The sequence below is a fragment of the Stenella coeruleoalba genome (genome assembly GCF_951394435.1).
Source record: "Stenella coeruleoalba genome assembly, chromosome: 3".
NCBI classification, from domain to species: domain Eukaryota; kingdom Metazoa; phylum Chordata; class Mammalia; order Artiodactyla; family Delphinidae; genus Stenella; species Stenella coeruleoalba.
The window spans coordinates 48,476,943-48,492,572 of NC_137148.1; the positions used below are offsets into that span (position 1 = coordinate 48,476,943).

Here is a 15,630-nt window from a genome sequence, read left to right on the forward strand (position 1 = left end):
GAAGGAAGGTAGAGATCTTTGTGGGCTGCAACTGAATGCCTGGGATGTTGCGACGTCTAACGCGGAAGGAAAGATGTCTTCTGGAATGAGAACTGGGAGTCATTAGGAGAAGGCTGTGGGGGGCTGCGGCGTGTGGAAGGCAGGCCCACGGGGCTTTAGGGGTGTTTGCATTGGGAGAGGGACTGCTGTCTGCAGCAGCAGGAGCATTCCTGGGTGGCTGAACACCTGGCCTAAGCCTAATGCCTCCTTTTAGGGCCGTTAAGCAGAAATAAGCAGGAAAATATTAAGAATTGTGTATGTTCAGAAAAAACAAAAGCAGTGGCTTAACATAGAGAAATATCTAAATGCTGTGCAATGCCAGCATCTCTGCTGCTACCCCAGAAGTTTACATGGTCTGAAACCCTTACCTTTATTTTGAGTTTATCCTCTTTCCTGGGAAAGATTCTGGACTTGGAGTGGGGTGTCAGACATGATGTTGCACAGCAAGCTCCCCAGATGCTGACCAGAGGATCTGGTGGGAATCCCCCAGGGCTGGAAAGGGGTGCCTGCTAGCAGCATAAGGATGCATTTTATACAATTTAAATGAGACCCATTTCTCAGCCAACTCACACTCACAAATCCTGCAAGTTTATTCTTTCTCATTTTAAGATGCCTGAACCTGTGACTAAAAGAAAATGGGTCAAATCCCATCCTAACAGATCTCAGGGGATGTTCTAATTCTTTGATAGTCCTTCACATTGCTTACTTTGGGTGCTTGCCTAAAGGAAGTAGGGCTTGGAAAACATCTGGTTCTACAGATTTGGGGAGGCAATTCAATGTAATTTGTTGGTTATAGGATTTAATCTGTACTAAATCTGAATGTCTGTGCTATTTCAATGGATTTAATGAAGTTTTGTTTGTTGTTGAGATATGTGCAATATCGTCCCTCATCCTGTCTTCTGGGGAATCCAGGTGGGAGCGATCAGGAAGGCTGATAATAATAGTATGCTTTATAAGGAAGCATTACTTTGTCAGGGAGTTCAAATATGATCTCATTAATATCTTACCTTGGGGAAAGCTAAAGGGAGAGGAGATGAGTTATTCTTAAAAAAAAAAAAAAAAGAAACATGTGAAAGGAGCTGTGAAATAAGGACCAGTCTCACCAATGCTACCTGTGGTGTTAAGTTTCCAAAGATGGCTCCCTCAATGAATCACACCTTACATCATGTATGCTCTGTATACTCCCAATTTCTTGCATCTGGCAGGTTCTGTGACTTGCATTTGACTGATGAAATATGGCAGAAGTGACACTGTGTGACTTCTGAAGCTGGTGATAAGACGCTTTGCATCTCCTTCCCAGGGCTCTTGAAACACTCACTCTTTGGACACTTCCCCTTAGGACCCAGCTGCCACATAGTGAGAAGCCCCAGCCCCATGGAGAGGACACACACAGGGGCTCCAGTGGACAGCCCCAACTGAGCTCCCAGCCAGCATCAACTGCCAGCCTTGTGAATGAGCCATGTTGGACTTTCAGCCCAAGTAAGGCTGCAGACAACTCCAAACCCAGCTACCATCTGACTGCAGGATGAGATAGTGTAAGTGATTAACACCCACTGAGCCTTGTTAACCTACAGAACTGTCAGATAAATTAATAAATTATTTTAAGCCACTAAGCTTTGGGGTGGCTGATTACATAACCATAGCTAATCAGAACACTGCTTTCAATGTTTGAGTAGATGCTCAGTGGAAACTTAATCTAGTCCACTTGGACCAGCTGTTGAAGACTGGGCATCCCCAAACAAGCTTTGGCTGTGCCTCATGGAGAAGTCCTCTATGCCGTTCCTCTTAGCCCTGGATTTCCCTCCTTACCTGCTTCAGAAAAGGCAAGTCTCCTGTCTATGGGAAGGAAGCACTGTGGTAGTGGGGGCTCTCGGAGTCAAGATGGCGGTGTGGGAAGATGCAGAGTTCACGTTTCCCCACAACTAAGGTGTCTGCCAGACGCTGGTGCAGGACCCTGATGCCCAAGGAGGTGGGAAGAGCCCCCAAGTGAACTTGTAGGACGTGGGGGGACTGAGGGAGGAGGAGAAGTGGAGGCCTGACAGGACTGGTGCCCCTGAGGGGTGGCTGGGGGGGGGAGGGGTTCCCATGCCTGGAGGGACCCTCAGGGGCTCAGATCAGTGGGGAGCAGGCCCAGCGTTTCCCCTGCCCAATCATCTGGGAAAGTCTGCCCGGCTTTCTGGCCAGGTCCTATGCCCTCAGAGGTCCCCTCCGGGCCAGGTTTGTCCTGGGGGTGAAGGAGGGAGGCCAGGAGAGAACAGGAGAGCCAGGTGGGAGGGGCCCTCCAGGACCAGAGGAGCAGAGGGCATTTGCCCTGCCCACTCAGGCTCGGGGAACCTGCTAAGGTCTCAGGCTGATCTCGTGCCCTCCAAAGCCCACTCCAGGCCATGTGGGTCCTGGGGACATAGGAGGGAGGCTGGGGAGATCAGTAGAGGCAGGCGAGAGGAGCAGGAGAAGAGCGGAGGACATTTGCCCCACCCACTCGAGTCCAGGAAGCCTGCTGGGCTCCCAGGTGGGGTACCCCGCCCGGTGGGAAGCATGCCTGGGCCCCTTCTGTTCCATTGAGCCTAAGCTCCACCTGCCAGATAGCCCCCCACACACCCGCCAGGCCTTTTCCAGCCCCGTGAGTCCTAAGCATAGGCCCTGCCCATCACCCAAAGCTCACACCTGCTTAGGCCCCACCCTCTACAGCCAAGGCCTTTTCCACCTATTTTTTCTCATTTCCTCTTTTTTACTGTTGTTGTTCTGTTTTACCTTGCAGTTGTTGTTTCATCTATATTTTTATTTTTATTTTTTTTCTAGCATAGCTGTTAGTTTCCTAGCCTAATTTTATTTTTTACTTTGTTATTGTTCTCCTTTTTTCTTTTCTTTTCTTTTTTTTTTTGCTTCCCTGCTCAGTTTGTGGGATCTTGGTTCACAAGTTGTGGTGGGGGGGGGGTCGGGCCGGAGCTCCTGCAGTGGGAGTTCCAAGTCCAAACCACTGGACTAACAGAGAACCTCAGACCCCAGGGAATATTCATTGGAGTGAGTCTCCCAGAGGTCCTCGTCTCAGCTCCAAGACCCAGCTCTACCCAACAGCCTACAAACTCCAGTGTTGGAAGCCTCAGGCCAAACAACCAGTAAGACAGGAACACAATCCCTCTCATAGAAAAAAGAAAAAAAAAATGAGATGGCAAAACAATACGTTACAGATGAAGGAGCAAGGTAAAAACATACAAGACCAAATAAATGAAGAGGAAATAGGCAATCTACCTGAAAAAGAATTCAGAGTAATGATAGTAAAGATGATCCAGAATCTCGGAAATAGAATGGAGGCATGGACTGAGCAAATACAAGAAATGTTTAACAAAGATCTAGAAGAACTAAAGAACAAACAGAGATGAACAACACAATAACTGCAATGAAAAATACACTAGAAAGAATAAATAACAGAATAACTGAGGGAGAAGAACGAATAAGTGAGCTGGAAGACAAAATGGTGGAAATAACTGCTGAGGAGCAGGATAAAGAAAAAACAATGAAAAGAATTGAAGACAATCTCAGAGACCTCTGGGACAACACTAAATGCACCAACATTTGAATTCTACGGGTCCCAGAAGAAGAAGAGAAAAAGAAAGGGTCTGAGAAAATATTTGAAGAGATTATAGTGAAAAACTTCCCAAACATGGGAAAGGAAATAGTCACCTAAGTCCAGGAAACACAGAGAGTCCTATCCAGGATAAACCCTAGAAGAAACACACCAAGACACATATTAATCAAACTAACAAAAATTAAATTCAAAGAAAAAATATTAAAAGCAGCAAGGGAAAACCAAAAAATAACATACAAAGGAATCCCCATAAGGTTATCAGCTGATATTTCAGCAGAAACTCTGCAGGCCAGAAGGGAGTGGCAGGATATACTTAAAGTGATGAAAGAGAAAGACCTACAACCAAGATTACTCTACCCAGCAAGGATCTCATTCAGATTTGATGAAGAAATCAAAAGCATTTCAGCCAAGCAAAAGCTAAGGGAATTCAACACCACCAAACCAGCCTTACAAGAAATGCTAAAGAAACTTCTCTAGGAGGGAAACACAAGAGAAGAAAAAGACCCACAAAAACAAACCCCAAACAGGTAAGAAAATGGCAATAGGAGCATACATATCAATAATAACCTTGAATGTAAATGGATTAAATGCCCCAACCAAAAGACACAGACTGGCTGAATGGATACAAAAGCAAGACCCATATGTGTGCTGTCTGCAAGAGACCCACTTCAGACCTAGGGACACATACAGACTGAAAGTGAAGGGATGGAAAAAGATATTCCATACTAATGGACATCAAAAGAAAGCTGGAGTAGCAATACTTATATCAGATAAAATAGACTTTAAAGTAAAGACTGTTACAAGAGATAAAGAAGGACACTACATAATGATCAAGGGATCAACCCAAGAAGAAGATATAACAATTATCACTGTTTATGCACCCACCGTAGGAGCACCTCACTACATAAGGCAAATGCTAACAACCATGAAAGGGGAAATCAACAGTAACACAATAATAGTAGGGAACTTTAACACTCCACTTACACCAATGGACAGATCATCCAAACAAAAAATAAATAAGGAAACACAAGCTTTACATGACACAATAGACCACATAGACTTAGTTGATATTTATAGAACATTCCACCTGAAAGTGGCAGAGTACACTTTCTTCTCAAGTGCACACGGAATATTCTCCAGGATAGATCACATCTTGGGTCACAAATCAAGCCTCAGAAAATTTAAGAAAATTGAAATCATATCAGGCATCTTTTCTGACCATGAAGCTATGAGACTGGATATCAATTACAGGGGAAAAAAACCTGTAAAAACCACAAATACATGGAGGCTAAACAGTGTGCTACTAAATAACCAACAGATCACTGAAGAAATAAAAAAAAATACGTAGAAACAAATGACAACGGAAACACAATGACCCAAAACCTATGGGACGCAGCAAAAGCAGTTCTAAGAGGGAAGTTTATAGCAATTCAACCTCACCTCAAGAAACAAGAAAAATCTCAAATAAACAATCTAACCCTACACCTAAAGCAACTAGAGAGAGAAGAGTAAAGAAAACCCAAACTCAGTAGAAGGAAAGAAACCATAAAGATCAGAGCAGAAATAAATGAAATAGAAACAAAGAAAACAGTAGCAAAGATCAATAAAACTAAAAGCTTGTTCTTTGAGAAGATAAACAAAGTTGATAAACCCTTAGCCAGAGTCGTCAAGAAAAAAAGGGAGAAGATGCAAATCAATAACATTAGAAATGAAAAAGGAGAAATCACAACTGACACTGCAGAAATATAAAGGATTATAAGAGACTACTGCAAACAACTATATGCCAATAAAATGGACAACCATGAAGAAATGGACAGATTCTTCAAAAGGTACAATTTTCCAAGACTGAACCAGGAAGAATTAGAAAATATAAACAGACCTATCACAAGTAATGAAATTGAAACTGAAGTTAAAAATCTTCCAACAAACAAAAGTTCAGAAGATGAAGATGGCTTCACAGGCAAATTCTATCAAACATTTAGAGAAGAGCTAACCTCTCAAACTCTTTAAAAAATTACAGAGGGAGGAACACTCCAAATTCATTCTATGAAGCCACCATCACCCTGATACCAAAATCAGAAAAAGATATCACAAAGAAAGAAAACTACAGGCCAATATCACTGATCAACATAGACGAAAAAGTCCTCAACAAGATACTAGCAAACAGAATCCAACAGCACATTAAAAGGATCATACACCATGATCAAGTGGGATTTATCCCAGGGATGCAGAGATTCTTCAGTATATGCAAAACAATCAATGTGATACACCATATTAACAAATTAAGGAATAAAAACCATATGATCATCTCAATAGATGCAGAAAAAGCTTTCAACAAAATTCAACACCCATTTATGATAAAAACTCTCCAGAAAATGGGTATAGAGGAATAATAAAGGCCATACATGACAAACCCAGCAAAGATCATACTCAACGGTGAAAAACTGAAAGCATTTCCACTAAGATAAGGAACAAGACAAGGATGTTCATGCTCGCCACTCTTATTCAACATAGTTTTGGAAGTCCTAGCCACGACAGTCAGCGAAGGAAAAGAAATAAAAGGAATCCAAATTGGAAAAGAAGAAGTAAAACTGTCACTGTTTGCAGATGACATGAAACTATACACAGAAAGTCCTAAAGATGCCACCAGAAATCTACTAAAACTAATCAATGAATTTGGTAAGGTTGCAGGCTACAAAATTAATGCACAGAAATCTCTGGCATTCCTATACACTAACAATGAAAAATCAGAAAGAGAAATTAAGGAATCAATCCCATTTACCATTGCAACAGAAAGAATAAAATATCTACGAATAAACCTACCTAAGGAGGCAAAAGACTTATACTGAGAAAACTATAAAACACTGATGAAAGAAAATCAAAGATGACAAAAACAGATGCAGAAATATACCATGTTCTTGGATTGGAAGAATCAATGTTGTGAAAATGACTGTACTACCCAAAGCAATGTACAGATTCAATGCAATCCCTATCAAACTACCAATGGCATTCCTCACAGAATTAGAACAAAAAATTTTACAATTCGTATGGAAACACAAAAGACCCTGAATAGCCAAAGCAATCCTGAGAAAGAAAAACAGAGCTGGAGGAATCAGTCTCCCTGAGTTCAAACTATACTACAAAGCTACAGTAATCAAGACAATATGGTACTGGCACAAAAACAGAAATATAGACCAATGATAGAAAGCCCAGAGATAAACGCATGCACATATGGGCACCTAATTTACAACAAAGGAGGCAAGAACATACAATGGAGAAAAGATAGCCTCTTCAACAAGTGGTGCTGGGAAAACTGGACAGCTACATGTAAAAGAATGAAATTAGAACACTACATAACACCATACACAAAAATAAGCTCCAAATGGATTAAAGACCTAAATGTAAGACCAGACACTATAAAACTCTTAGAGGAAAACATAGGAAAAACACTCTTTGACATAAACCACAGCAAGATCTCTTTTGACCCACCTCCTAGAGTAATGGAAATTAGAACAAAAATAAACAATGGGATCTAATGAAACTTCAAAGCCTTTGCACAGCAAAGGAAACCATAAACAAGACGAAAAGACAACCCTCAGAATGGGAGAAAATATTTGCAAGTGAAACAACAGACAAAGGATTAATCTCCAAAATACACAAACAGCTCATGCAGCTCAATATCAAAAAAAACCAGCCCAATCCAAAAATGGGTGGAAGACCTAAATAGACATTTCTCCGAAGAAGATATACAGATTGCTAACAAACACATGAAAGGATGTGCAGCATCACTAATTATTAGAGAAATGCAAATCAGAACTACAGTGAGGTATCACCTCACACTGGTCAGAATGGCCATTATCAAAAAACCTAGAAAAAATAAATGCTGGAAAGGGTATGGTGAAAAGGGAACCCTCCTGCACTGTTGGTTGGAATGTAAATTGATACAGCCACTATGGAGAACAGTATGGAGGTTCCTTAAAAATCTAAAAATAGAGCTACCATATGACCCAGCAATCCCACGTTCATCAGCAGATGAATGGATAAAGAAGATGTAACATGTATATACAATGGAATATTACTCAGCCATAAAAGGAAACAAAACTGAGTTATTTGTAGTGAGGTGGATGGACCTAGAGTCTGTCTTACAGAGTGAAGTCAGTCAGATAGAGTAAAACAAATACCGTATGCTAACACATATATATGGAATCTAAAAAATGGTACTGATGAAGCTAGTGGCAGGGTAGGAATAAAGACGTAGAGATAGAGAATGGACTTGAGGACACGGTGTGGGAGGGGGAAGCTGGGGCGAATTGAGAGTAGTAGCGACGTGTATATACTACCAAATGTGAAATAGATAGCTAGTGGGAAGCAGCCATGTAGCACGGGGAGATCAGCTCAGTGCTTTGCGATGACCTAGAGGGGAGGGATAGGGAGGGCGGGAGGGACACTCAAGAGGAAGGGGATATGGGGATATATGTATGCATATGGCTGATTCACATCGTTGTACAACAGAAACTAACACAGTATTGTGAAGCAATTATACTCCAACAAAGATCTATTAAAAAGAAAAAGTGCGAAATGAGAGGCAGCTTTCTCAGGTAAACTCCTAGTGGGCCAAGGGTTGTAAATTCAGATGCCCACAAGGGCTAGGCAGGCAAGGGGATGGAATGGCGAGGGTATAAGACACTAGGAGTGGTGGAGACTGTGTTGAAATAGTGAGCACATGACTGTGTTCGGGGCAGATGCTGCATCCCAAGGTGGTCACTGTGGCCAGTGTTGCCAGGTCTTCTAATTTTTTAAGTGAAGTTAGAGATCCATTTCTTTAGTGTAAAAATTTCCTGTTTTTTTTTTAATACCGGCAACGAATTTTAAATATCTTTAAGCACTGTGCAAACACAACATACCTGGGACTCCAAGGGCTGCTAGTTTGATGTCTGTACCATAGATAGGAGGAGGAAACCCAGGGCCGCCTCTTATCAGCACCCATGCCCTCTCAAGGAGAATAATCATAGTCTTCAGTATATGGTTTACAGAATGTTTTCACATCCACAACTGACTTGAACCTGTCAATCAGGGACATTTTTTTTTAAGGTAAAGAGGCCCAGGGAGGTTTTGTGCTTTGCCTGAGTTAACACTGCCCTGGTGGAGGTCAGCCTCCTGCTGTTCGGTCCACAACTTAGACTATTTCTGCTCTTTCTGGATGGAAAGGCAGGGAACAGCTGAGCCTAGGATAAGAAAGTCAATTCTGGGCAGCTGAGAGGCAGAGAGGAGGCGAGCTGAGCAACATGAGCAGCTGCTTTGGGACCCCTCTGAAGTTCCCTGAGTCTCACACCATGGTTAGGACCGACAGCCCTGACTTTCCCCAGAAAAACGAGATGAATGCTGGTGCTGCCCAGCAAAGGGCTGGGCCCTGGAAGACGCCTCTCCTTGATGCGCGTGATCACTGAATCTGAAGAGCTGTGACCTCAGGTTCAAGGTTCCCCCTGGAACTTGGAGAGAAAAGGGAAAGCAGCATCTGAATCCAGTCCCTCCCTCAGGCCGAGGAGGCCATGGCTTCGATTCCTTATGGCTCCCATCCCCCCGCCTCTCCCCAGGGCACAGGCTGGAGGCCTCTGAATCCACGCATCTGTTATGACCACCACGTCTGGGTGCATGGGCTTCTTTTTTTTTTTTTTTTTTTTGCGGTACGCGGGCCTCTCACTGCTGTGGCCTCTCCTGTTGTGGAGCACAGGCTCCGGACGCGCAGGCTCAGTGGCCATGGCTCACGGGCCCAGCCGCTCCGCGGCATGTGGGATCTTCCCAGACCAGGGCACGAACCCGTGTCCCCTGCATCGGCAGGCGAGCTGTGAACCACTGCGCCACCAGGGAAGCCCCATAGGCTTCTTCATTCAAACAAAATGCACGACTTAACCCAGAAGGTTCTAGGTTCTAGTTTCCTAATGGATCAAGGATGCTACCCAGGAGCCAGACTGTGACCTCCCAGTTTCTAAAGGGTTTGGGGAGGGCCGGTCACCTGGTAACTAATGAGCCCACAACACACACACACAGTGCCCCCTCCAAGGGCAGCCCTTCCCTCAGTACATGTAGGCCCTGTTGGACACAGTGCCACAAACAAAAGGGAAAACCGCACAGAAAAAATGAAATATAAGAATAGAGATTTCAAATTCTCATACTGTATTCTCCCATTCCCAACCAATATTTTTCTCCCTGGGAATGGAAGGAGCACACGTGCCCTCCCCACCTCACACCCCACCCGCCCCACCTGCTGCCCATCTTCTTCCGTCACCAGGGAAGTGACTTGGCTTTAACTCAAATAGAAAAAATACGGGGAAACTTTTCTGAGAGGCTCAGGTCGAGGGGGTGCGCCTGAAGCTTAGCACATCCGGGCGTTGCCCAAGCAGACTGTGTGAAGGCCTCATAGCCACAGCACCATTGTCTGTTACTTTCTCATTATCCCCTCAGCCTCTGGGATCAAAGCAGATGAAAAATGGATGAATGGTGACCTGTCCAGTCTGGCTGTTGGACTCACCCAGCTCCCAGCAGCGCTCGCAGGAAGGGAACCTCACATTTATGATGAACAATGTGCCAGGTACTTCCACCTCATCCTCCTATTTCATCTTCTCTGTAGTCTGTGAGTCAAACAATGCCGTGTGTGGTTCATGGGGGAGAGGCTATGCAGGTGGTCCAGTATTGCAGAGATTATAAGTGGCCAAGCGAGTATGTGAACCCAGGTCAGTCTGCACCCCAGGCTGTCCTCTTTTCCCAAATTCAGGCCACTTAGATAGAAGTCTATCAGACTTCCTCTTCCCAGGGCCACCACTACAGGGCACAGCTGTGCAAGTTGTGAACTGCTAGCTCTGAGGGGCGGTGTCCTCATCCATCTCTGCTGCTTGTGCCCCTAGAGCAGTGTGTGGCACAGCTGCACACCTGAGGTGGCAGCCCTGCCTCCCACGACAGCAAAAGTAAATTCTGGTGAAATAACAGATTCTTTGTTGGAGGTTGGCTGGGATAAAGTGTTTAATCAGCTACCCCAAATGTGAACTTATTCTAAGAAATACCACAGTATTTTTCTTTGGTTTAGCAGAAATTCCAGTTTTCAAGTTGTTGACTACTCTGTGCACAGGAGTTTATGGCATTAATTTAGAACCTGCCTCAGAACCAGAAGGGGCCAAGCCTTGCCTTCTGGGAGCTGAACTTGCAGTGTGAGAGACTGCTCAGCTGAACTGGGGAATAAGGAGTCATTCCCTCCAGTAGAAAAAAAAAAACAAAAACCCAGGTCTAGATAGGCCTCTTCAGCTCCTTTCAGTGCATCATCCCCAAAGCTGGTGGAGGAGCCAGTGTATCCAGGAAGGAGGGATCTGACTCTTGTCGCGTGTCTGACACACCCTGCAGGCTAGCCTAGGGAAGGAGAGCTGTTAGCCGCCCTGGATGAAATCCCGCAGGGAACTTCTTAATCAGAAGAGAAGGGCCCTGGCATCACACACGTGGAAGGAGACAGTGGGAATGCGTGAGGAAGGTATCATTTCTGAAAAGAGAGTGTGATGTGCCAGGCAGGGTTTTTAATATTCAGGTTGAAAAGGGTTTTAGATGCAACCTGGCATCATGGGCAATAATCTACTTTAATTCAATTTGTCATAAAAAGATGCCACTTTTTATATAACACATGAGAAAATGCCACACTTATCTTGCTAAGTAAGTACCGTGGCTCCACTCATGTGGCCAGAGCCCAGTACACACAGAACACCTGGGGTCAGGTCACTGTAGCTGGTGGGTCAGCTGTGACACTGCTTCAACCACATAGCTCAGGTCACTAGACTAGGTCTGTCTCCTGCAGGAAGATGCTCCTGCAGATCCACTGCCTCATGGGAAAAAAATGATATCCAAACCCATGACCATAAATTGTCCCTTGCTTCATTTCACTTTCTCCTGATGCCTTGTCAAGCCAACAAAATAGAGAGAGCTTCTCCAGCCCTGCGAGACTGGTATCCCAAACCCAGCTGGGCAGTCCACGTTCAGTTCTCTTAACCTTCCCGTATCTCCTGTTTCCAAATGCACAACATTAATCTGTACATAGCACACGTTGCACCCAAATAATTGGCAAATATCCTTTCTCAGCATAGTCAGTGGGATCAGATAAACAACTGGAAATTTAGCCACTCCACTCCTCTGTCCCTTGGAGATTAAGAAGAAATTGCACATCTAGGAACGATATGTGCAAAGGTAGTCTCCTGGCAATTTGCAGCCAATTACAAGTATACATTGCTGTGCACAATGGATGTGCTACCGAAAAGGTTATATGCAAATTGAATTTTTGTAAATTGAATTATATTTAACATGCACCAAGGGAACTGGCTATTTTAGGGACACCAAAGTTGAATTCATTTTGTGGAGCAGGGAACCCTTTGTAAAGCAAATTACCATCCTTCGATTCATATATTCTTTGATAAGGTCAGGTTTTATTATTTTGCACCTTTTTGAACTAGAGCATGCCTACAGTGTTAAAATGGTAATAATAAGATATTCAGAGACTTCACCAAATTCTAGAAGTAAAAGAAGGACAGTGAAAACTAACTTTGATTCTCCTCCTAAAGGAAAGGATGAACTGGACAACAGGGAGACTTTACAGCATCGACTGGCCAGGCTCCTAGACTGTTAAGTTAAAGTAACAGCCAGCCTAACCAGGGCCTTGTTAACCCTCAGGCCCTCTTATCACAGGGCCTGGGGCCTAACAGCTTTTCATTGGCCTAACAAGTGTTTGAAAACTGAAAGAACACAAAGGGAAATTGCAAATCAAAATTAATAAATGTTTAATTAAAGAGCTACACAATGTAAAAACATCATGTCAACTTCATTAATTGTTAAGTTTTGTATTCATGAAAATTTAATTACCTAAGAATAAGAAAGGAAGAAACAAAACTCATTATTCACAGCTGCTATAATGGTCCACATAAAAAATCCAAAGGAATCTATAGATAAACTGTATTAGTCAGTAGAGGCTGGATTATGCTGTGTTAACAATTAATCCTGAAATGTCAGTGACGTAACACAACAGCAGTTTATTCCCTTCTCATGCAGTCTGTTGGAGTTCTGAGTGACTCTCTACCATGTAGTGCTTCATCAACCCAGACTCTGCTGTCTCAACTCCAGGTGTTCGCACCTGTTTCAGCAGGAGAAGAGAGAGATGAAAAAATTGTGCAGGAGATTTTCACTGCCTCAGCCTGGAAGTGACCCACATCACTTCCACTCCCATTTCATTGGCCACAACTGGTCACATGTCCTCTTACTGCAGGGTACTTGGGAAGTGTAGGCTTTTTTTTTTTTTTGGTATGCTCAGGGAGACCTGTAATTTCTACCATGTAAACTATTAAATTAATAAGAGCTCAGCAAGATCAATATACTCAAATCAATAGCATTCCTATACATCTGTAACAAACAATTAGAAAATGTAAATTTAAAAAGATGCCAACTTAGGGCTTCCCTGGTGGCGCAGTGGTTGAGAGTCCGCCTGCCGATGCAGGGGACACGGGTTTGTGCCCCGGTCCGGAAGATCCCACATGCCGCGGAGCGGCTGGGCCTGTGAGCCATGGCCACTGAACCTGTGCGTCCAGAGCCTGTGCTCTGCAACGGGAGAGGCCACAACAGTTAGAGGCCCGCGTACTGCAGGAAAAAAAAAAAAAAAAGCAAGGAGAAATAAAAAGATGCTAACTTAAAATGCAACCAAAGCCATTAGGACAAATCTAACAAAAGATGTGCAAGATCTTTATAGAGATTAATTATAAAACTTTATTGAAGGATAGAAAAGATGTCAATCCTCTCCAAATTAATCTAGAGATTAAATGCAAATTTGATTTAAACACTGAGTTTTCAGTGGTGGTTAGTAAGCTGATTAAGTTTGGGGATTTCTCAAGTGTTCATGACATTACTGGAGCATAGTTCAAAGCCACTGCAAGAATCAAAATCAGGTAGCACAGCAGAACAGGGACAGGCAGAGATGTCTGCAGAGACAGTAACAAAATGATCCAAAAGGTGTCGTGATTCAAAGTGCCAAGTCCACCAAGAGGTAAATGAAAACTGCCTTCCAAACGTGGTTGACTATACATATGTTCTTTTCAGTTCAAGTAGCCCAAGACCCAGGAGGGTAGAATAGATATGGGGGTTGGGGAGAGGAGGCAGATTACGGGGGAGAAAATCACAAAGAGAAATCTTTACATGTGACCTTGAGTCTTAACCATGTCCACGTAATTTAGGCACAAAGGATCTACTCTTACTTACACATATTTTTCGAAATGGAAAAATCCATACACATCATGTTTTCTCAGAGTCTGAGCACTTGCAAATCACCAGCTACATCATTCCTTTCACCTATATTTAATTTAATTAGTCAAGAAGTCAGTCATGGAATGGAGATTTCTCCACCTTCAAATAAATAAAACAAAATTTTCCTAAAAATGATAGATTCATACCCAGTTTTCTTTTTGATCCCCATTAAATCAATGACAATGAGCAAAGTGGCTCCTTAGTATTTACTCTGAAGTCAGTTGCTTTTAATGCATGTCAGGTAATCCTACAAATGAATTCCGCCAACCTTTGTGGGGACTCTCAGACAAATGCTGAGCACGAATATAAAGAAGTGTTCCCACAAAGAACTCTGTGCCTTACACCCGCACTGTAGGCTACTGTTAGAGCAGGACAGTGCCGACACGCCTGTTTGATGTTTATCCACCTTTCACACAAGTCTGTAGCGACAGCAATAACCTGAGAAGATCAGAGAAGCCTCAGAGACCTTTTAGAGTCACTCATTTGTTCATTCGCTCACTCATTCTTTCAAATCAAATCTTCATCAGACACTTAATATGCACAAGACACTATGTTAGACTCTGGACACCATCTATTCACAGATCTGTAAAGTTTTACAATTTGTTTTCTTTGTTAGAAGTACCAGCAAGGGCACACCACCTCTCAGGGGGGAGTGTTCTACTTAGCATTGGAAATTGTGGTGTGGTTCAGCAGGCAAAGTAGATCACTAAAGATTAATAAAGATTACCATAGGCTAAGGGGGTTCTAAGTCCTCATTTATTCCAGAATGACCCTGGGACCTTAATCTGAATATATGGGTAGCAGGAGGAATGCCTTCTCTCCGGGGTATAATAATGGCACATTTCTAGCAAAACTGATGGCTGCAGATACGGGGCAGGGAAGGTAGTCTGTGTAGTGGAGGGATGCTGGAGAGTCCTGGCTTCCCCTGTGAGCGGGATACGTGGAGAAATCATTCAGCCTTTCTGTGCCTCAGTTTGCTCATTTGTAAACCAGGGACAACAGTGCCCTCCTCGAAGGTTATTGTGACAAGTAAGATACCATGAGAGACGTGCTCAACACAATATCTGGCACGTGGCAAGTACCCAGATGAGCACTGAAGGAACCAACAAATGAAGAAATGGAAAAGTAGCTCATGTAGAAGCCAGAGAATAGGACAGAGCACCAAGAACTCCACAGAGGGAAAAACCAGGGCGTCTTTTTCTTCTTACCCTTGCTCTCTTTCATTCTGTGTTGGGCTAAGGTGGGCTGGGAGGGCCATGTGTGAAAAGACCCAGTGCTGAAAAGCTGGCTTTTCTGGATTACTGGGGACACATGAGAGGAAGGGGATGCAGTGTTTTCCAAAATTGGTCAATCAAATAGGATAGTCCTAGGTCTACAGAAATTCCAGAATTTCAGATATTCTTCATTAAAGATACTTATATTGAAGCAATTGCCCTACTTTTAGTTTCAAGATTATGCTTGCTGTTCACTTGGGCCTTATGAGTTGGTCCAGTCCTGTTCTCACCTTACTCTCCCCGGAGTCTTGCTCACCTTCCCACTTGCAGTAACAGCTTGGGGGGATGGGAGTGGGGAGGGGGGGCACCACAAAGCCATGTGCTCCGGACTCAGCCCTGCACAAAGAGCTTTGAGAATTAACTGCAGCTGTCTTTGAGGAACTTGATCTCTCGTCTCTCTTCCCTCCCTCACCA

At 43.6% G+C, this 15,630-nt stretch overlaps 2 long non-coding RNA genes across 2 annotated transcripts in view; both read left to right on the top strand.

Annotated features, from left to right (window-relative positions):
* The window catches only part of LOC307185017, a 220,320-nt gene extending 218,371 nt beyond the window's left edge, over nucleotides 1-1,949 (top strand). Inside the window, exon 3 of the long non-coding RNA XR_013827845.1 lies at nucleotides 1,379-1,949. This is a non-coding gene — a long non-coding RNA (uncharacterized lncRNA). The remainder of the gene's footprint in view (nucleotides 1-1,378) is intronic.
* A 7,968-nt stretch (nucleotides 1,950-9,917) lies between these two features.
* The window catches only part of LOC307185015, a 38,114-nt gene continuing 32,401 nt past the window's right edge, over nucleotides 9,918-15,630 (top strand). Inside the window, exon 1 of the long non-coding RNA XR_013827842.1 lies at nucleotides 9,918-10,214. This is a non-coding gene — a long non-coding RNA (uncharacterized lncRNA). The remainder of the gene's footprint in view (nucleotides 10,215-15,630) is intronic.